This window comes from Balaenoptera borealis (genome assembly GCF_965194805.1).
Source record: "Balaenoptera borealis genome assembly, chromosome: 2".
In the NCBI taxonomy this organism is placed as follows: domain Eukaryota; kingdom Metazoa; phylum Chordata; class Mammalia; order Artiodactyla; family Balaenopteridae; genus Balaenoptera; species Balaenoptera borealis.
The window spans coordinates 50,742,097-50,763,935 of record NC_138867.1 but is presented as its reverse complement, the minus strand read 5'-3'; positions in this window follow the sequence as shown (position 1 = coordinate 50,763,935).

The following is a 21,839-nucleotide window of genomic DNA, read 5'->3' as shown; positions in this document are numbered from 1 at the left end:
ATTATTATTAAACAAAGTCCATAGTTTATGTTAGGGTTCACTCTTTGTGTTGTACAGTTCTACGGGCTCTGACAGATATATGAGGTCACGTGTTCCCATTACAATATCGTACAGAATAGTTTCACTGCCCTAAAAATACCTGTTTTCCACCTAGTCTTCCCTGACGTCCTGTCAACCACTGATCTTTTCCTGTCCCTATAGTTTTGCCTTTTCCACAGTGTCATATAGTTGGCAAAATTGATTTTAATCTTCATGACAACTCTGTAGCTCGGTAACTTTTATTACCTTCGTCATAGAGGAGATAAATTCATTGAAGTGAAGTGACATATTTGAGTTCCCACAAATTGAGAGTGCCAAAGCCAGGACTCGAACCAGCCAACAGCATGAACAGCTGCCGATCTCAGAAAGGGGTTAATTGCTGAGGACATAGACTGTTAGCTTGCAGGAGGCCTCTCAGCCCAGGCACTTTAATTTCTAATGGTACCTAGAAGGAGGAAGATTGCACATCTTCAAAGGAAACTGGATGTCTGACATTGGTTAGATGAGACTCAGAGGTAGCTTCAGAGACAATGGGTCTAGTGCCCCATAATTAAGAAGGAAAGACAGTCCCTGCCAGGCTGACTCAGAAGCCTTACTGAGTCATCCTATTTGTCCTCTCTGCTGCTATTTATGGTCTTCCCAGTTGCTGATATTTGTTGGTTAAATGCTCACACAACCAGTCTTGCCTAAAGCGGTATCGCTATGGGGTGTTGAGAATAAATAGGGTGACAGGTGTTGTGGGAGAGTCATTTTAAAAAATCTTCAGTAGCTGATTCTTTTTTAAAGCTCTCTATGTTTAAAATATAAGTATTCTGGGAGAAAATAAAAGCCAGGACCCTTTCTGTTTAGAGCTGCTGAATGCTAAGACTTTCTGGGGTGTTGGTTTTAGCAGAGGCACAGGTCAATATTACTAAAGTTGTTGATGAGAACAGTTCAGGAAATGAGGGGAATGAGACAATGAGAGAAAAAGGCTGAAATGTAGTCACTTGGGCAACTTAAGTGTGTTTATTACTAAAAAGAGACAACAACAACAGCAAATCCTCCCAGACCATTAGTCTGAGTCTGATGGTAGACAGACTGCTCATGCAAACGGAGTGACTGAGGAAAGATTAATGAAGGGACTCTACAAAGGTGTGGGCAGGAGTAAGGGAAACTCCCTAGAGCTAGCAACTGCAGGGACCTATTACCACCCAGGCCTAAAAGAGGCAAAGGGAGGGGCCAGCTACTAGAACCCAGAGAGAACTGTAGTTCAGCAGAAGGCTGCCTGACTCCTCTGAGTCCTTTGATCCAGAAAAACATATACACAGAGAGGGAGCCAGGGGATGAATAACCCACTCTCTCTTTTCTCTCATCCTCTTATCTGCTGCTGATGACTCCCATTGGCCAAAACCCCAAGTAAGGCAGAGACAAAGAAAATCCATATGATGCAATCCATGAAGGTCAGCATCCTAAGCAGGGCAGACAAAGGTGGAGAGTGGATCTGGAGGGCCATACACCAGACATCGTCCACTAGAGGGAAGAGACTGTCTTAAGGTTCTGGGGTCAGATGGACAGTGCCAGAAGATGTTGAAATCTGTTTTCTTTAGTTTATCTTAATAGTAAAGACATTATTAATGAAATAATTAAAATACTAATTTGAAATGTATTGAGTATTCAGTTTAAACTTTATATATCCTTTGGTTCTTGAAAATTCTGAAGTACCTTTTGAAGCGTATGTCTCTCCCCCGAACCCTATTGAAAATCACTCCTAAGAAACAAGACAAGGTCTGGCTGTGTTAAAATTGAGTGTATGCACATGAAAAGCTTATTAAAAAGCCATTGAAAATTGCAATAATAAAAAGAGAGTCCCAGTTTGTACCATTTTAATATTTGCCCAGTTTACACCTAGATTGAGCTTGCATTTTTCCATTAATTCATTCAGCACACATGTACTGTGCTCCTGCTTTATGACTACAGAAGGGCCTATAATAATCTGTCTCCTTCTGATAGCACAGTGCCCACCTGGGCCCCCAGCCACCATTGGCAGCACTGGTGAGAAAAGTCCTCCCTGAAGAGGTGACATTTGAGCAGACACCTAAAAGAAATGAAGCATCCAGCCACGAAGATCTGGAGGAAGAGCGGAGGGAACGGCAAGCTCAAAGGCCCTGAGCTTTGCTTGAAGCAAGGTCAGTGGCCAGTGGTATTGGATGGGATATTGAAGGGGCAGTTGGGCCCCCTGTACATATGGGGCCTTGTAGACCATGGGTAGAAACTTGGATCTTATTCTGAAGGTGATGGGTAGTAATTAGAAGGCTCTGAGCAGGCAAGTGAGATGGCAGAACTTATTTTTTAAAAGATCACTCTGGCTGCTATGAGGAAAATTGATTTCAGGGAAATCAGAGCAAGGAAACTGGTTAGGAGGCTTTTTCAATGGCCTAACCAAGGGATGACGGTGGTCAGTAGAAGTGGTGAAGAGTGGTTGGCGTGGATACACTTTATATGGATACTCATACTCTCCTTTTTAATCAAGGATGATTTACTTTTCTTTTTTTTAAACATTTTGTGAGAACCTATTTATTTATTTATTTTATTTTATTTATTTATTTGGTTGCACCGGGTCTTAGTTGTGGCACATGGGCTCCTTAGTTGGGTTATGTGAACTCTTAGTTGCAGCCTGCATGTGGGATCTAGTTCCCTGACCAGGGATTGAACCTGGGCCCCCACCACCAGGGAAGTCCCCTAGGATGATTTAGTTTTCTAAACCAAGAATTTCTTTTGTGGAAACTGTTCAGTGAACTTATACTAGTTAAAAAGAATTTAATTACTGTTGTCTAACTTAGCTGATCTCAAATTCACTCAAGAAACTAATTAAGAAGACAGATTTCCCAATCTCATACTCCAAAAATTTTCATTCTGTGAAGCCTAGAAATCTGCAATGTGTGACTGACTCTGAGAATTACGTTAAGCGTTTAGCAGCATCCCCTAGTGGCAGATATCTGAAATTGCAGATGTTAACAAATTTAAAGTACACCCAGCACTTTGAATTCTTCATAAAAATTTGTTATAGTCAAAGTAACAATCTTTTACATTTATAATAGAGCTGGTTTTATGGGAATAACCAAGTGGGGTGGAAACTCCTTCTTTTCCAGTGATTATCTGGAGAGAACTTTCAGAAGTATTAAGATAAAAAATGATTGAAACTTTGTAAATAGTCATTAACCTGCTCTTACAATGCCAGAGAGCAGTAATAGCTCTAAACCCCCAATCCAGCTGCTTATTACTGTGCTATAAGATTAGAGTAATTGCAACTGTGGAGAGAAAATAGAAAAATAGAGGTGTTTTCCAAAAATCATGAAAAGCCAACACTTACTTAGGCAGCAGACTTACACCAGCCTTGGAAGAGTAGCAGTACTATCCCCAGGGGTGTGTATTTCTTTTAACCATTGCTCTAACTTGGCATGAGTAAGTTCTTATTAAGAGTTTTGTTAGTTTGTCATTTGGGGTCGGAAATTTCTCCTCTAAAGCCCCAACCAAGACTAGCCCACCATGCCATGCTGTATCTTTGCTTGACTGCTCAGGTACCTCTCCCCGCTGGACGTTCCAGAGAGTGGAACAGAGGGCAGCCCAGTGTTTGAGAGCTCAGGCTACATGAGAAGGAAATATTCCAAAGGGAATTCTGTGTGGGAGTACTGTTTCCATACGCTGGTTGGCTGGAAGGAGCCTCCAGCTTCATTGTTTGTTGGTTTGTTTGCTTGTTTCTGATTAATGATTATTCTCAGAATTCTCCACAAACATTCATCCTGCATTTTCACCACCATCCCCATTTTCTCTCATTCAACCTAAGCTCATATTTGAATTGGAAAATCATCTAGTATACATTTCTTACATTCTAGACAAGGCAACTGAGGTGTGAGTAGAGTAACTGCTCTAAGTCTACATAAAGGGGTAGCTGTCCAGCTGGGGCTAAAGCCCAGGACTGCTCGTGGTGGCCCAATAGTGCTTACAGGACAGTGTGCTTTCTGGGACCAACCAGCCCCTCAACATGTGCTTGTCCTGTCCTTCCTCCATCCTTATAAAGGTGCCCCTCACTTGTTTGTGCGCGTGCATGCACACACACACACACACACACACACACATTTAGCTTCTCTTCGTTTTCTTCTTTCTGCAAATCCCCTTCCCCTTTTCCATCTTGCCAAGCTGACAATATATGAAAACTTAGGTAAATCAAACCTTAAAAAATCCTTTATTTTTAAAATAAACCCAAATGAAACCTCAGCTTCCCAATCTTCACCAACTAAATTATGCAGTGTTTACTTGCGTTACCTCATCTTGATTTATTTTTGTAGGTTAAGCCTCTAAAAAAAATAGAAGGTTTATTTGTTACAACCGAAAGAAGAAGAACTTGAAGGAGGAAATAAACTACAGGAAAGGTGAGCCAAAAGATCGCATAACTAATTAAGGGAACAGGAAATACAAATCTGCACATGCCCACATGTATTTTTCCATTTAGAAACAAACCGAAGAAGCCTGTGGCGCGTTCCTTTTTTTCCTCAAGACTCAGTTGCCCAGTCTCAGCTTTGCATCTGGACTAAGCGTTAGCCTGCCCTCTAGTGGTGCTTTCAGACACGTGTGTATACATGCATCCAATGCAGAGCTTAGGTTGTCCAGGGACACAGCTTGAAAAGCTCACTGCAGTATTAGAAGGAATGCTTCAGCTGCTTTCCAGTAAATACAGTAGGTGGAGACACACACTGTAAAACTGGAACGTACTCAACCTTGTTTTCATTGGGCTCTTAGAAGATTGCTAGGCACCCAGAGTTATTGAAACTAAGTTTGACCATAATTTATTTGTGATGCTTCATATTTCCTGCTTGTTTTTAAATTCTTGAACAATGTTAAGATATGGAGGGTTAAAGCACATGCAGTTTCTAAATCTGTTGCTCCCCTCCCCATTTATTTATATTAAATATCTACTGTGTGCAGAGATTTGGGGTGAGCTGGAGGTGCAAAGGTTAGTGAGAAACAGACTTTGTCCTTAAAACTCACCCTCTCACACCATTGTAAAGCAATTATACTCCAATAAAGATGTTAAAAAAAAAAAAACTCACCCTCTGATTAGAGAGAAGACATATTTGGACATAATTACAATACATGGCAGTGGTATATAAACACATAGAGTTTAATATATATAAAAATATTTTATATATTGAATATATATAAAATATTTTATATATTTTAAATTTATATATTAATTTAATTATATTTATGTATACATATATACACACACAGAGCAGCTGTGGGCCAGGCCCTGTGCTAGGTATGTCCACTTTTCATATAATATTTATCACAACTGTGCCTTTTAACGTAAGAGGAAAGGGAGGTTCTCAAAGATTAAATAATTTGTCCTAGTTCACAGAACTATGAAATGACAAAATTGGAATTTGAATTCAGATTTTCTGATTTCATCTGTATTTCAATTAACTTCAACAGACTTTTACAGAGAGTCTACCATATGTTGGGTACTGTGCTACAGGCTGGAGGTGCAAACATAGGAGATGCTGTCACTGGCCTCAGGGTTACAGTTTGTACGGGACTGGGCATGTGGAGAAATGATTAGACTATATTATGATAGATGCGATAATGGAAGTATGTACAAATTGCCTTCTGAGCAAAGTAGCAATGGCGGTTCAATGTTCATACGTTGTCGTGCTTTCCATCTTGCAACCCTGTTACTAGGCCATGATTGAACTGATCAGAAATCTGTAACTTGGCCAAAGTAATCGTCTTTGATTTTGCCTTTAAGCTCTGAGGAGGCCTAATATAATTTTGGCCAACAGGGGAGACAACTCACTGGCCCAACCGATGATCTCTTATAGGCAGTTTCCAGTGTGAGAAACTCAGAAAGCTATAGAATTAGGAAGAAATAAAACTGGAGGTAAAAATTGAACTAGTGGGACTTCCCTGGTGGCACAGTAGTTAAGAATCCGCCTGCCAATGCAGGAGACACGGGTTCGAGCCCTGGTCTGGGAAGATCCCACATGCCGTGGAGCAACTAAGCCCGTGCGCCACAACTACTGAGCCTGCACTCTAGAGCCTGCACGCTGCAACCACTAAGCTCACGTGCCACAACTACTGAAGCCCGCGCGCCTAGAGCCCGTGTTCTGCAACAAGAGAAGCCACTGCAGTGAGAAGCCCGCGCACTGCAACGAAAAGTAGCCCCCGCTCGCCGCAACTACAGAAATCCTGCATGCAGCAACGAAGACCCAATGCAGCCAAAAAACAAATAAAATTAAAAAAAAAAAAACTGAACTAGTAAGAAGCAAAAGCAGAGAGTTAGAGAAAGAGAGAAGCTGAATTGCAAGTCTGGCATAGTCACAGGAGTAAGGAAGGAGCCAAAGGGCCCTCTTCTCCGGGGAGTCTTTTTACTGTTACTTCCTTAACGACATTCCAGGGCTCCACGGAGCTGGGCTGTGTAACAGCTGATACGGATGCCCATGCTTCCTTACTGCCTGAAGTGTCCTTACAATCACCCACATTGCCTGAGGTCAGCCAACACTGATCCTGGCAACAGAAAAAGTCTTAAATCCTGCAGTACCAAAGTGGTCCAAGGGTGGCAGTGAGGAAGTGTGGCTGGCTGTACAGGTGGACTCAGCAAAACCTTCACCTGGAAGTGATACCCAAACTGAGTTTTGAGGTACAACTAGGAGTTTTCCAGGAAGACAAAGGTGCAGAGGGTGCCCGAAGGTTCAGTGTTTGTTCCAGTACTAAACATGACTGGTGGCAAAAATTTAATTTCCTGGTTCTCCTTCTAGCATAATGACTCCAGAAATTCTTTCTTCAGGCACCCCAGCTTTGAGAAAGGAGTGGGAAAGGGGAATTTTCTCTTTCATGAAGACACTAAGTTCTGAAGCCTGGTGGCTCTGACCATATGGTGTGGCTTCAAATGTTGGCATATTCTTCTCAGCTAGGATATCTATGCCCTTAGGAGTATGTGGTTTGGGGCATAGTGGGACACTACAGGACACATATAATGAATCTTCTTGGGGTGTCATTATTACAGATAATTTGGGAGGAGAAAAGTTTTACATTTTTACAATCTTTAAGGTTTTGTAATGTACGAATCAGTGTAAGCCTACTTTTCCATGTTGGTTTAATTTTCTTTATTGTTGCACTAACTTGAATAAAAGCCAGAACTCCTATCTATGATCCCAGCATGGAATTGCACTCAAAGAAACATGAACTTGTCCTCTCAATGGTAATTAAAATGTTATTTCTATATAAAAATAATCTTGATCTAGTATGAAGTGCTAGGCATATTTTGCATGTATTTTAGAGATTTTAGAGACAAAATACAAGGCTTTAGAGAAGTTTCTGCTCGAAGCTGTGGCCTTCAGACCAGCTGGATTTACCTTTGTCCACCCTGAGGAGAATGTCAGGGAAATGTTGGAGAAGCACTTTTTAGAAAAAAAAATTTTTATTGGAGTATAGTTGATTTACAATGTTGTGTTAGTTTCAGGTGTACAGCAAAGTGAATCAGTTATACATATACACATATCCACTCTTTTTTTTTTTTAGGTTCTTTTCCCATGTAGGTCATTACAGAATATTGAGCAGAGTGGAGAAGAACTTTTGTGGGCTGTTGCCCCAACTTCCTTACACTGTCTAAATTCTACCCATTAAAAATCCGAGTAGATTGATTTCCTTTTTTAATTTTTAATTGTGGTGAAGAACACATAACACAAAATTTACCACTGTAACCATTTTAAAGTGTACAGTGTAGTAGTCTTAAGTGCAACAGAGCTTTTTCATCCTCCAAAACTGAAACTCTATAGTCATTAAACAGCAACTCCCCTTCCCCGCCTTTCCCTCATACTCTAACAGAGAACACTCTACTTCTTGCTTCTGTGAGTTTGACTACTTTAAATACCGCATATAAATGGAATCATACAGTGTTTGTTCTTTTAGCATCATGTCCACCAGGTTCATCTATGTTGTAGCCTGTGACAGGACTTCCTTCTCTTCTAAGGCTGAATCATATTCCATTGTATGTATACACTACAACTTGCTTATTCACTTGTCCGTTCATGGGCACTTTGGTTGCCCCTACCTCTTGGCTACCATGAACAATGCTTCTATGAATAGGAGTGTGCACATATCTCTTCAAGACCCTGCTTTCAAGTCTTCTGGATGCATGCCCAGAGGCAGGATTGCTTAATCATATACTATTTCTATTTTTAATTTTCTGAGCTAACCACCATACTGTTTTCATAGCAGTTGCACAGTGTTCAAAGGTTTCAGTTTCTCCATATCACCACCAACACTTGTTATTTTCTGGTTTTTTTTGATAATAACCATCCTAATGAATGTGAGGTATATGTAGGTTGATTTTAAAGTGCAGATTCCCCTTGGAATGGTGAGGGTATCTGGGAACCTTCATGCCTTCTGGTAAACTTTGATTTTAGCAACCAGCTGAGATCACTGGCCAAGTACATGTCATTTTGATGTGGGGAAAAATGTTAGGACCCTAGAAGGAGATTCTAAATCTCCTCAAAGACTATAAAGTTTTCAAGCTGCAGTTCCCAGGAGTGGAGGCTGCCTGAGAAATCCCACATAGATATTTCCCTCTCAGTTGTTTTGACCCTGAGGACATTTTTATTGAATGAATACAAATATTTTCATCAGAATTATTCCAGCATTGCCGAGAATATCACCAAGAAATTATTTTTGGAGACAGCTCTTTTAAATTAATTGAGTTCCTTGATAACATTTCTTACTGTTCAAATCATTTTTTATTTTACTGAAATAATTTACATTTAATCCAATTATCACATTTTTGTGTCCATGTTAAATTTTTCAAACTTCAGCTTCCGCAAGTTTGAATTTTCTTTTGTGATCATTTTCAACCAAGTCCAATCTTCCTGGGTCAGGTTTTGCAGGTGTAGTTTTTTGACAAGATTTGATTCTTTAGTCAACGCTTAAAGTCAATAACAAATTTTGCTGTATGTAGTTTTTGCCTTTGTGAGTTTTATTTTGTGTTATTTCTATAAAGTATAATTTTAACTGTGTCAATTCTTGTACTTTTGAGCATCACCAACACAATGAGATTCTTCATTTTTTTTTTGTCAATATCAAATTTAACATATATAGTTTTAGCTATTATTCATTTGATTCTGCATGGATTATTTCTACTATGTCTAATTTTTTTTTTTTCTGGGTGACAAGTTCAAAATGTACTTGAAGTCAAAATTTCAAGGTCATGGCATTTTGTTTTCATCCCTGATTTTTTTTTTTTAATTTTTAAAATTTATTTATTTAATTTATTTATTTTTGGCTGTGTTGGGTCTTCGTTGCTGCGCGCAGGCTTTCTCTAGTTGTGGTGAGCGGGGCTGCTCTTTGTTCCGGTGAGCGGGCTTCTCACTGCGGTGGCTTCTCCTGTTGCCGAGCATGGGCTCTAGGCTTGCGGGCTTCAGTAGTTGTGGTTCGTGGGCTTAGTTGCTCCACGGCATGTGGGATCTTCCTGGACCAGGGCTCGAACCCGTGTCCCCTGCATTGGCAGGTGGATTCTTAATCACTGTGCTACCAGGGAAGCCCCTTCATCCCTGATTAAAAAATGAAAAGTGTAGTATCAACATGTTCTCAGGAGGCATGGGTTTCATGGGTGAACTACTGGTTTAGAAGTGAGAAGTTCTGGGTGTTTGTCCTTGCTCTATAGTCTAATAGTACTCATCTAAAAAGAAGTGATTTAAACATATGATTTCTAAATCCCCTTGCAATTCTCGTTGTCTATGATTTAAATTCCTATCTGTCCTATTTGACCATTACTTTGCTTCTTATTTGATCCCTCCGGCCTCCCTGACCACCCCCCCCCCCCACCTCCCCTCCTCCCATCTCCTATCAACCCAGTGCCTCCAACCACCCAGCCTGTGCTCCCTCAGACCCGGGCAAGAGCCTCTGACCTTCCTCACACACTTCTGAATCTTCTTCCTACCCAGTCTTGGCTCTTGACCTGCTCCAGAAATCCACCATTCTTAGGTTTTCCGAGCCCAACCTGTGCTTCCTCTAATTGAGCACCTGCTGACCTGGCTCAGAGCAGCCTTCTTTAACTCTGACCTTCATGTATCTAGAAGCTACAGGGTCACCAGAGGCCATGCTGAGCCTTGCCTTTCCCTGTCCCCACTCCCCAGTCAGTCTTATTCCTACTACCTCTCTCTGTTGGACATGGAGGTGAATCTTGTGGTTATGTGAGTGTGGTTTAGGGTAGACCATCCTTGGGGCAGGGGAGGTTGGATGGGGTTCAAGGGCATTCTAGGCAGGAAGGAGAGATAGGAGGGACCACACCACTTAGTATCCCAGCAGAAAATTAGCGGACTTCTCACATTAGACCAATGTGACTTTGCAAAGCTATGGGCAGTATATAAGGAATCCATAAAAGACAGTGGAGTACCACTGGATTCAGTTACAACTCCTGAGCTCAAAAAGACATGGGAGGGATCAGTTACTGGAACCTGGAAGGAGAGAATCACACAGAGATTACCGCAAGGCTTCCCTGCAGGGAAGGAACCAGAGGCATGAATTCCCCAGCTCCTTCTCTGCCTTCCTCCGTCTTATCTCCTGTCAGGGATCCCTAACTGGCAGAATCAGGCTGGAGTCAAAGGGCAAGGGAGTCCACAGATGAAACCCAAACCCATACAGGCCAGTGCCTCAAGGCAGAGACTAGGGCGAGAAGGGTGAAGAGTGAAGAAGATGCTGTGAATATCATTTTGAACATGTGTAAATACATGAAAGAGAAAACCTTTGCCTGGAACTTCTTGCGTTTGTGCAAAATGTGTCCAGGGCAAGTAGATAAACTGGTGGCACCTACTTCCCAGCTTATAACTGAAAGGGCTGCTGATGCCGTGCACTTGTCGGGGGGCACATAGCTCCATGTCTTCTGACATTCCTGGTGTCCCAAAGAATATCAGGAAAGCCAGTTTAAATATTATGTGACTTATTTTTTTTAAATATGGATGGGGACCTTGAAAATCACAAAGTTATTTAAAAATGTGGATGTGTAGTATTTGGTACGCCAGGCAACATGGGAAGAGTTCACAACTGAGATCCCGTGGATTTTTATTTTGCCTCTTCCCCAAAGCTAAAGCTGGCTGCTGGGAGAGCATCATTTTCTCTTTTCTGCTGGAGAACACATCCCCTTGGGCCCTGTGAGACACTTCTTTTTATAAAGGGAAGCCAAACCAGGCTTAAAGCTCTCCCATCTCTCTCCTGATAACTTGTAAATTGTGTGGAAAGGAACCAAATATTATGAATTGCCCTTCCCCATGAGCCCAATGAATGGCCATACAGACTAAGCTGAACAACAACAAAGTCAAAAGGACCAATACAGCCACTTTTGTAAGGATTTTGAATGTTTTGTAAATGTATTGGTTCATGTGTTGTATTTTGTAGCCTTCCTAGTTCCTGGGCTTTAGCTTCCCTACTTCTTGTATGTGTATGCATACTGTAGTCAAACAATAAAGTCATCACACACACACACACACACACACACACACACACACACACAAAAGGCACAGGCTGCTCTTATTAGCTGTTCACATATGTCCCAGTGAAATCAGGTTAAAAGGAACACCCAGAGAAGACTTACAGGAAAGGGGGGTCAGCATACCTGATTCATCTTGGATGAGGAATGAGTTGAGTACATGTGACCTTTGTTAATTCCAGCTGATATCATTGTTTACATCACCTCTTTCCCTGTCACCTGCTTTCTGAGCCATGACCCTGGTCCTGCAGTGGTTCTGAATCAGCAGAAGGCTGGGCTGGATTGATTAACTCACTTTGCTGGTGCCTGGGAAGCCTCTGAGGAGTCAGCTAGAGTGGGAGCCTAGGGGAGGGCAGGATGGAAGCCCTTGGATATCCAGGTGGGGTGGAGGGAGTTCTAAGAATAGGGGAAAGGGGAGAGGAGAGAGTGTTGAAATGGTGCCAATGGCACACCTGGCCAAGGGGCAGACCTGGGCTTACATAAGAGGGCATTACATCGAGATCAGCACTTAGAGAGCATTCTGATGTGCTTTACATGGAATGATGCCACCTCCACTGCCTGAAATGCGGGGTACTGGCTGAGATGCTGCTTGGACTATGGTGGGGATGGGAGGACAGTGGGGGGCGCACTCCCCCTTCAGAGTCCTGTAGCACAGAGTTCTGCCTCTGAACACCACATTTCTGCTGCAAACACGAGGGCAAATCATCAGTTTTAACCTGAGAGATAAATGAGAGAATGAGTGACTGAGAGACAGAGAGGGAAAGAGAGAGAGAGAGAGACTGATCCTCCAACTCACTTGCTTATGGATGAGTTGGCTCTGGTGCTCACCTCTGATGCAGTCAACGATTCGTATTCGTGGGTGGGTGGTGAAGAGGGGTGTTCCCAGGCAGCGGGAACAGGCTAGGTTGTGGACTGAGCAAGAACTTAGAAACATGCCTATTACAATCATGCTTTGCTTCTTGTCAGTGAGGCAATATGTTTTTAACATATTCTCTTAGGAATATTAAAATTCAATGTAATATACGCCTGTCGCAAGTAATCTTTCTTTCATTGTATACACTGGGCTGTGCCTGAAAAGATAGGCGTGGTTTGGTCAATAGAGGGAAAAGAGATCAGAAAGCTCCATGAAAATGACCTCATCTCCCTTACTTCAAGATGTAGCATCCACCTTGATCACAATCACCAGTTCTAAGAATTTTATTGTCAAGTAATTCCCTGAGGGAACGAAATCTTCTGAGAAGTCTGAAGCACACTCTCCCCTTTCCTTCTGTGATTTTTCTATCCCCTATGAAAATATCTGTTAATTTTGTATTAAAAACAAAATGTGTTTCTTTTTCTTGAGTACTCTATAATTGTATAGGAATGTGTATCATTTCCTCCTCATAATTTTGAGGGTTATTTTTGAAGACTGTGACATATTCTGACTCTTTAAGAACAAAACAATTCAATTTGAAAATCACTGAGTGACAGCAATCAAAGTTCTGAAGTGATGCAGTTCACTTCAGCGCTTGTTCGAAATGTCATTAGAAAACCAACATATAGCGGGTTGTTATGGCAACTGGAATACTGGAGTTTATAACATCACTGTAATTAATGTTATCCAAACGTTATTAATCTTTCAACATCACTCACATTCTTTGAAGGAACAGCAGCTCTGGCTCTCCCAGGATTTTTCAGTAGTGTAATCTGTTGCAGCTTTCTTCACATTTTTTTTTTTTTCAGATAGATCTTACCCTGACTTTGCTTTAGTGAAATTAGCTATTGTTTCTACTCTTTACTCATTCTATTTTGGCTGCTATTTTTTGATAAAACTTGAAATAAAATGGAAAAAAAGGGATTACAGCTAAAAAATAGAATAAAGCCCAAAGATAAAAAAGGTTTATATATTTAAATGTGGAGAACCTGAGAAAAGTATTAAAATATTTTGCATACAGATTTGTAGTATTAACTCATATTTGCATAGCATTTTATAATTTTTAAAGCAGTTTTACGTATGTTATTTAATATAACAACCTTGAGAACAAGTAATATTTTTGGGGTGTCTACGATGTGATAGTTAATGTGATATGCATACATGAATTTTTTTAGATCTCATAATAACTTGCAAGATAGGTGTGATTTTAAAATATGCCTCCACAACTCAACAACAGCAACAGAAAACCTGATTGAAGAATGGGCAAAGGCCTTGAACAGACACTTCTTCAAAGATGATATATACAAATTATGTACATGGATATGAAAAGATGCTCAACATTACTAATCAGAAGAGAAATGCAAATCAAAATTACAATAAGATATCACCTCACACCCATTAAAAAAAAAAAAAACTAGAAAGTAACAAGTGTTGCGGCGGATGTGGAGAAATTAGAGCCCCTGTGCACTGTTGGTGGGAATGTAAAATGGTGCAGCCACTATGGAGAACAGTATGGTTGGTGGTTGTTCAAAAAATTAGAAATAGAATTAGCACATGAGGGACTTCCCTGGTGGTCCAGTGGGTAAGACTGTGCTCCCAATGCAGGGGGCCCTGGTTCAATCCCTGGTCAGGGAACTAGATCCCACATGCATGCCAGAGCTAAGAAGTCCCCATGCGGGAAGTAAAAAAGATCCCGAGTGCCGCAACTAAGATCCCGCATGCCACGACTAAGACACGGTGCAGCCAAAAAAAAAAAAAAAGGAATTAGCACATGATGCAGCAATTCTACTACTGGGTATATAACCAAAAGAATTGAAAGCTGGATCTTGAAGAGATATTTGCACACTCATGTTTATAGAAGCATTGTTCACAATGGCCAAGAGTAGAAGAAACCCAAGTGTCCATGCATGGGTGAATGGATGAACAAACTGTAGTATATACATACAATGGAATATTATTCATCCTTAAAAAGGAAGGAAACCCTGTCACATGTTACAATGTTGGTGAATCTGGAGGACATTATGCTAAGTGAAATAAGCCAGATACAAAAAGACAAATACTATACGATTTCACTTACAGGAGGCATCTAAAGTAGTCAAACTCATAGAAGCAGAAAATAGAATGGTGTTTGCCAGGGGCTGGGAGGAGGGGGAAATAGGGAGTTGTTTAATGAGTACAGAGTTAAGTTTTACAAGATGAAAAAGTTCTGTAGTTCTATATTCACAAGTGTGAATATACTTGCACTACTGAATTGTACATTTCAAACTGGTTAAGGTGGTAAATTTATATGTGTGTGTTTGTGTGTGTGTCTACTGAGTTCACAAATCAAGAATGAGGGAGTCTAGGGCTACAGACTGAGATCTTTCTGCTCGCAGAACCCGCACTCACTTTCTACAACACTAGATAACTATTATCTTCATTTTAGGGATGAGGAAGCTGATCCTGGGAGAGCCTACGGTTATACTGCTCTTTGGTACCAGAACTGAGATAAGTCTTAGTCCAATACTCTTTTGCATGACACCTTATTGCTCCTCTGTTTAAATAATGTATTTTGTAAAACTTGAATAGTTTAATATATAAATTTGAAGAAGGTAATCAAGTAGAACTATACCCCAGCATAGAGGAAACATGTTAGGTACATATAGTAGAATCAGTTACTTAGGTTTTTACTTGAGGATTTCAAATTTTAAATGACATGGTGGTTTAAAAACTTTTTCCATTAAATCATTAAACTGTTGAGGAAATAACTATTTGTTAAGAGTAAAAATATACAATAATGTCTCAATGTTGTTTACTGTGTTACATTTTCAGAGCACCTTGAAATTAATTTATAATTTATAAATCTTGATATTAAATTCCCCCTTTTACCATGTGGATTCTGTCTCCTGATTGGACCAGACAGATATAGTATAATACTGGTATTGTGGTCATCTAGGAGAAGATTCTTACTTTTAGGAGGTGCATGCTGAAATATTCAGGAGTGAATGGTCATGTTATCTGCAATGTATTTCAAATGGTCCAGCAATATACATGTTCATATATTGATATATCTATATACATACATGCATGTATATATATGAATATAGCAAATAGGACAAAATACTGAGTGTTAGCAATTATTGAATCTATAAGGAGGACTTACGTGACATTATAGTATCTATTTTTAAAATGCTGAGTGGAAATCCTCTCCTTCCTTCAGTGTCCTTGTTTAGTGGCAAGAGGGAGAGATTCTTTTATTCTTTTATTGGTAGGAGTGGTTGGAAGACTTGGCCCAGTTTCTTAACTCTGGCTGTGTACCGAATATCCTGGGAAGCTTTGAAAATTTTGGATGCTCAGGACCCACAAAACTTTGTGAATCAGAATCTCTAGGATCTTGTTATTCCAAGGGGACTTAGAATTCTAAAGAAGAAGCTTATCAATCATTAGGGTGAGGGTGGGGTGCATAGCTAAAGTTTTCAAGGGCTTTTTGCAAATTATATTTGTTCTGAAATATTCTGATGTGCTTTCTTAAGGGGGCATGCTAGAATTTGAAGAAAATTCTATGTTTCTATATATTCTTCTTCTTCTTTTTAATAAAAGCTCTTCCTCATGAAACTAAATGTCCCCTGAAAGCCATTGATCCAAATGGATCTCTCATTGACAGTGTATGTGGCTGAAAATTTGAGCAGTACTGCTCCCGGCAATGTTCTTCTGGTTGTCCCATCCTATTCTGTCCCTAGTGGATTCCCAGTAAAAGTATCCAGTGGTCCAGTATCAGTCAGTCCCAACCTCCCTGTGTAACAAAGATGCAGATGGAAGCTCTGTAGCCACACTGATAAGGAAGGTACAGACTGGTACCTGCTATCAGATTGGCGCTTCTCACACCACTGTTCATTAGTCCAACATTTTCCACTATCAAAATTACAAGTATTTCAACATCTTATTTCTACATTCACCCATTCATTCATCTTTATTTATTTATTCACTCATTCACACATAAATCGTTCATTATTATAGTGGATACTGTTGATTCCCTGTCCAGATGCCCTTGAATTTCTTTTACGGTTTCCATAGCTTTGCTGCTAACAGCTGATATTTGTTTTCTTCTTCAGAGGATTTCTCTTGGGCTACAGGAGCTGAGAGGCAAGAGTCCCTGACAGTTCACAACCCCCTGGGTGGCCCAAGACTGACATGGTGAGGGAGAACAAAGCTCAGCTCCCTTGCCTCCGGGCAACACTCACTCTGAGCTGGAACTGTGCAGTCTAGAGCGCCCTGTAGGATTAGGCTAAGGCTGGGAACTTCCCTGCTTCCCTCACTCCTGTGTCACTTCTATAGTAAATCATTTGCACACTTACCCTTGCTTTGGGGTCTGCTTAAAGAACCTGGCCTAAGACAAATATTTACTTTCATTTATTACAGATATTTACTGAGTATCTGCTAAGTGCCAAGTCCCATTCTAGGTGCTGAGGATACAGCAGGAAACAAAGCAAATCCCCTGTTCTTAAAGAGCTTTCATTCTAGGAGGGACAGGAGGGACCGAAAGACACATGACAAATGCACGGGTCTGATGATAATAAATAATACAGTGAAACATAAAGCAGGATAGAGTCATGGCAGTGATAGCGAGGTGCTGTTTGAAACAAGGTGATCAGAGAAAGCCTTTGATAGAGTGGTGTCTGAGCAGAGATCCTGAATGGAGTGAGCAAGTGAGGCATTTGGATATTGGAGGCAGGAACATTCCTAAGGAGAGGGAACAGGTTATGTAAAAGTCCTGAGGCAGGAACGTGTTTAGCATGGTTGAGTCATAACATGGAGGCCAGGATGACTAGTGCAGAGTGATAGAGGCAGAGAGTGATGGGACATGAGGCCTGAGGGGGCACAGAAGGAGCTGGTGTCAGATCCTGTAGGGTCTTGTAGCTCACTGTGACGACTTTGGCTTTTACTCCGAACAGGACGGGGACCCACTGGAGGGTTTGAATGGAGGATTAGTGTAATTTGATTTTCATTCTAAAATTGCTGTGTTTAGAATAGACTCTGAGAGGCACGAAGGAAGTGGAGAGAAAAACTGGAAGGCTGATGGGCAAAAATCCAGTGAGAAATAACTGGGCTTGGACCTGGGTGGTAGTGGCTGGGTGGAGAGAAGTGGTCAGGTTCTGGATATGTGTTTCAGAGGTAGATCTGATGGCTGGAGGGTTGAGGTGAAAGAAGAAGATATCTTTTTTGACTCCAGGGTTTTTGTCCTGAGCAACTGGAAGAATGGGCCATTTATTGACGTAAGGAAGGTCAAGGGACAAGCTAATTTGTTTCCTTTATGCCACTGACTCAAACTAATAATGTTATTTTAAAAGGTTAGACTTCAAAGAATGATGCCCAAATCTAAAAGTAGACAACATAAATTAAAAAATTGATTTGATTACATAAACACCTCAAACTTCTATATTGTGAGAAAGAACTTGCAAGATAAATGAAAACTTAAAAAAGTATTTTAAACCTACTTGACAAGGGATTTATTACAGAAAGAAACAAGAAATCCTTATTACAGAAAGAAATCTTACAAATTAATGAAAAAAGTGTATCTTCAAAAGAAAAAAGGGGAAAAGGTATAAATAGATAATATAAATAAATGTAAATATATAAATATGTAAAAAGATGTAAAATCTTACTTATGATCAAATAAACACAAAATAAAAAGGGATAATTTTTTACTTATAAGTATTTTAAAAATGAATTATACTTAGTATTGGCAAAGGTTCAGAGAAATGAAATATTCCATAATTCATGATTGGAAATGCATAGTATTTTTGAAGCGAAGAGACAATATGTGTCAATATTCATACTTTTCTGACCCATTTATTTCCCTTCTAGGAATTTAAGGTAAAAAAATCTGTGATATGCCAAAAAATGATGGTGTATCCAAAGGATGGAATTTTAATAGTCTTAAAAATAATACTTTGAGATATTTTTGAAAAAAACACAGTAAAAATATTATGTAGAGTATAATCTATATAGTCATAGAAAAAGATGTGAAAAATAGTGAAAATGCTAACAGCAGTAAAATGAGGCTGGAGGATCATTTGTATTTGCTGATTTGAACCTTTCTGTGTTTTCAGCACTTTTGATTATAGTGAACATTTACTTTCTTTAATCAATAAAATTAACCCTCTAATATTACGTTCTTAGAAAAAATTCTTTCCCTCTCACCTCTCTCCCCATCTCCAGCTCAACCTCTCACCTCTCCTAGGTCTGAGGGCCTGACTCTGCTTGTCTCTTTCACTCAGTCTTATGGAACTCCTTTGTATGTGTAAACCAACTGTCTGATATTTTCACCCCTTCCAAACACTCTCTTGGATCCCTGGTGTGGACTATGTTTTTTTGCTTTTTGGCCAGCTTCCACTAGAGAAGCTAAAAAGGCTGGATGGCACCTTTCCAGCCTACTGTGAGACCAAGGTTTGGGCACATGTTCCAGGTTCTTATTAGACGCACCTGCACTAGACTTGGCATTGGAAGCTAGAGACGTACAGAAGTGGAGACCACAAGGAAACTGTTTCCCTGGAGCCAGTGTTGGCAGCAGTGAATCCAGTTTCCAGAGGCAGCAGCAGTGGTTCTAAAGGTGAGTCGTGTTTTTGGCCATTGTCCCGGGTGTTGTCCAGCAATGGTGTCCAGTATATTTGGTGTTGGCAGTGTGAGCCAAGTAAAGTGTCCAGCAGCTGAGACGCTGGTGACTTCCCAGGACCAGTTCTGTGCAGTGAGATTGAAAACATTGTTTCTGGCAGTGAGGCTTCCAAGTTAGGTTCTCTGGCCATGCTGGAGACTATGTGAGCCAATTATCTTTTAGTAAATTCCTTTTCTAAATAAATCAGCCAAGAGTTGGTTAATGTGTATTGCAATTAAAAACTCTGATGGATACACTTGTTTCCTGATTTTGAATGTCATCTCCCTCAAAACTTCATCATTTGAGGTCATTTCCTTTCAAATTCCACCAGTGGTGGAGAAGGGGTTATTTCTCTGCCACATTGAGACCACCATCTCTGTCCCTTCACCACGATTCCATAGCAACAGCGTCCATTTAAGCACACCACTGCTGTCCATTGACTTCCAGAATCACTTTTGTAGCCAGCCTCTTGCTTTTGTTCTCCAGAACGTCTACATTCTCATTGATTATTCACTGTACTTTTCTCAACTTTAATGGCCTTTGTTAGAAAATGGTTTTGAGTGAATCAAGAAGACATCGAGGTGGGAGAGACGGTGTGAAGCCTGCTCTGAGATGTAACGTGTCTGTCTACAAGCTAATACTCCTCATTAGTGTTAGTATTAAAGGTGAAACCAAAGGAGCTAAAACTAGAGGAAGACTACATGAAAGGGACTTTAGAAACTGACCAGCAATAAAAAGATGTATGGGTTGGCATCTGGCAGCTGAGTTCAAAATCAAGGTGTAAGAGAGATGTGATGATATGTCCAACACTCTATAACAATAAAGATCAGTAGCATTTGTTATTTTGTTACCCTCTGAAATTTTTAGCAATAAAGTCCCTTAGAAACCCTCAAATAAAGCTGTGTGCTTGTTTAGGAGCAGAGGCCAGGGAAAGAAATGTCAAGAGTATACTGTTTTGCAGCAAAGGGGAAAAAAAGCTGCAATTCAGGAATTCAGGTAAAAAAGCTGATAGAAATGGAATGAACCCCGGTGGAGTAAACCAGGAACAGTCCTCAGATTTGGAAGCACAGTCTGCAGTGCGCATCTGAGGAAGGACTTTGACATCATCATCTGTTTGCCCCTCCAGCCAACCACACGAATGTTCCCTCCTTGGACTTTTTCATTGTTCAGACCTGTTCCAGCTCCAGGGACTCAAACTCAGATGCTTCTCTTCTCCACCCAACACAATTTCCCTATCCTCCGTATCTTCTGTAAATATCTTCCTTATCTTCCATAGATTCAGACTATATTTCCTGAATCTTTTCTTTACCTTGATAATGACTTTGAGTCTCTTGATTCCTCTCTTTTCTCCCTCTTTTTAAAGCTTATTTGGCATGCACTTGCTTCCCTTACCAAATCTTGTCTGGATGTCTCATAGTCTTGGAGCTGCTCTGAATCTGCAGATTTCTATCTGCTTGTCACCCATGCTGAACCTCCTCCTTGAATTATTCCTATTGTCTGCTTTCAGGTAATGTGGTGGCACCAACAACAGTTGTTGGAAAAGGCATGAAAACATAGTACTGGACCCATTTTGTCTGTCTGGTTCTTCTCTTTCAGACTTTTTTTCTATACATATACCAATATACGCATGTAGCATTTTTAAGTTTTTTTTTTCACAAAAATGGGATTATAAGTATTGATTTTTTTTTTTTCTTGAGAATGTCTCCTGGGCATCTTTCCATGTCATTACATGTATATTACTTCATTCTTTGTTGAACAGCTGCACAGCATTTCATTGTATGAATTGTATGTACTTTATTTTCCCAATTTCATATTTAGGTGGCTTCTAATTTTTTGCTATTTTAGACAATGCTGCAATAAATAACCTTGTGCATATATCTTTTTTGCACCTGTGTTTTCCCAGTAGTGAAATTGCTAGTTTAAAGGATCTATGCATTTTACATTAAAGGAAACTATCAGCAAAATGAAAAGACAATCTACTGAATAGGAGAAAATATTTGTAAATGATATGACCAATAAGGGATTAATATCCAACATATATAAACAGCTTATAAAACTCAACATAAAAAAAAAATTAAAAAATGGGCAGAAGAGGGACTTCCCTGGCGGCACAGTGGTTAAGAATCTGTCTGCCAATGCAGGGAACATGGGTTAAACCCCTGGTCCGGGAAGATCCCACATGCCGCGGAGCAACTAAGCCCGTGGACCACAACTACTGAGCCTGCGCTCTAGAACCCGTGCTCCACAACAAGAGAAGCTGCTGCAATGAGAAGCCCGCGTACTGCAACGAAGAGTAGCCCCCGCTCGCCGCAACTAGGAAAAGCCCGTGCACAGCAACGAAGACCCAACACAGCCAAAAATAAATTAAATAAATAATTTAAAGAAAAAAATGGGCAGAAGAACTGAATAGTCGTTTTTCCAAACAGGAAATGCAGATGGCCAACAGGCACGTGAAAAGATGCTCAACATCATTAATCATCAGGGAAATGCAAATCAAAACCACAATGAGATATCACCTCACACTTGTCAGAATGGCTGTCATCAAAAAGACACAAATAACAAATGTCGGTGAGGATGTGGAGAGAAGGGAACCCTTGTACACTGTTGGTGAGAATGTAAATTGATACAGCCACTATGGAAAACAGTATGGAGGTTTCTCAAAAAACTAAAAATAGAACGACAATATGACCCAGAAATTCTACTCCTGGGTATATATCCAAAAAAACAAAAACACTATTTTGAAA